This window comes from Piliocolobus tephrosceles, unplaced genomic scaffold, assembly GCF_002776525.5.
Source record: "Piliocolobus tephrosceles isolate RC106 unplaced genomic scaffold, ASM277652v3 unscaffolded_1475, whole genome shotgun sequence".
In the NCBI taxonomy this organism is placed as follows: domain Eukaryota; kingdom Metazoa; phylum Chordata; class Mammalia; order Primates; family Cercopithecidae; genus Piliocolobus; species Piliocolobus tephrosceles.
The window spans coordinates 1,276-2,509 of NW_022296254.1; the positions used below are offsets into that span (position 1 = coordinate 1,276).

General features: G+C 60.1%; 1 pseudogene across 1 annotated transcript; it reads left to right on the forward strand.

The window, feature by feature from the left end:
- Positions 1–489: 489 nt before the first annotated feature.
- On the forward strand, positions 490–1,234 carry LOC113220516 (annotated as a pseudogene). Its single transcript, XR_003307388.2, has 2 exons — positions 490–783; positions 914–1,234. The product of XR_003307388.2 is annotated as an HLA class I histocompatibility antigen, A alpha chain-like (transcript).

The following is a 1,234-nucleotide window of genomic DNA, read 5'->3' on the forward strand; positions in this document are numbered from 1 at the left end:
CAAAGTCACATTTTTTACCGATTAGATTCCTGATCATTCGGGGATTACCAAGATTCCACTACTCAATGTATTTAATAAACAAAGAACAAACTGATCTATATTCTGTCTCATGCATTCAGGTGCAACTTTTCCAGATTTAAAAAAAAAAAAAAAAAAAAAAAAAAACACGGTCTCTATACCTTCATTCCCAGAGTAAGCTCACTCTCTGGCACCAAGCTCCGTGGGGTGAGTTTTCTCCTAGAAGGGTCCAGGGGACAGGTAAGGAGTGGGAGGCAGGGAGTCCAGTTCAGGGAGGGAGATTTCAGGATGAAAAGTGAAGGGAGAGGAACGGGGCCCATGCCCAGGGGTTCTCCCTGTTTTCTCAGACAGCTCCTGGGCCAAGACTCAGGGAGACATTGAGACAGCGGTTGGCACAGGAGGAGCGGGGTCAGGGCGAAGTCCCAGGGCCCCAGGTGTGGCTCTCAGGGTCTCAGGCCCCAAAGGCGGTGTATGGATTGCGGAGTCCCAGCGTTGGGGATTCCCCATCTCCGCAGTTTCTCTTCTTCTCACAACCTGCGTCGTGTCCTTCTTCCTGGATACTCACGACGCGAACCCCGTTCTCACTCCCATTGGGTGTCGGGTTTCTAGAGACGCCAATCAGTGTCGCCGCAGTCCCGGTTCTAAAGTCCCCACTCACCCACCAGGACTCAGATTCTCCGCAGACGCCGAGGATGTTGGTCATGGCGCCCCGAACCCTCCTCCTGGTGCTCTCAGGGGCCCTGGCCCTGACCCAGACCCGGGCAGGTGAGTGCGGGGTCGGGAGGGAAACGGCCTCTGCGGGGAGGAGCGAGGGGCCCGCCCGGCGGGGGCGCAGGACCCGGGGAGCCGCGCGGGGAGGAGGGTCGGGCGGGTCTCAGCCTCTCCTCGCCCCCAGGCTCGCACTCCATGAGGTATTTCTACACCTCCGTGTCCCGGCCCGGCCGCGGGGAGCCCCGCTTCTTCGCCGTGGGCTACGTGGACGACACGCAGTTCCAGCGGTTCGACAGCGACGCCGCGAGCCAGAGGATGGAGCCGCGGGCGCCGTGGGTGGAGCAGGAGGGTCCAGAGTATTGGGACCGGGAGACACGGAACATGAAGGCCGAGACACAGAATGCCCCAGTGAACCTGCGGAACCTGCGCGGCTACTACAACCAGAGCGAGGCCGGTGAGTGACCCCGGCCCGGGGCGCAGGTCACGACCCCTCCCCATCCCCCAC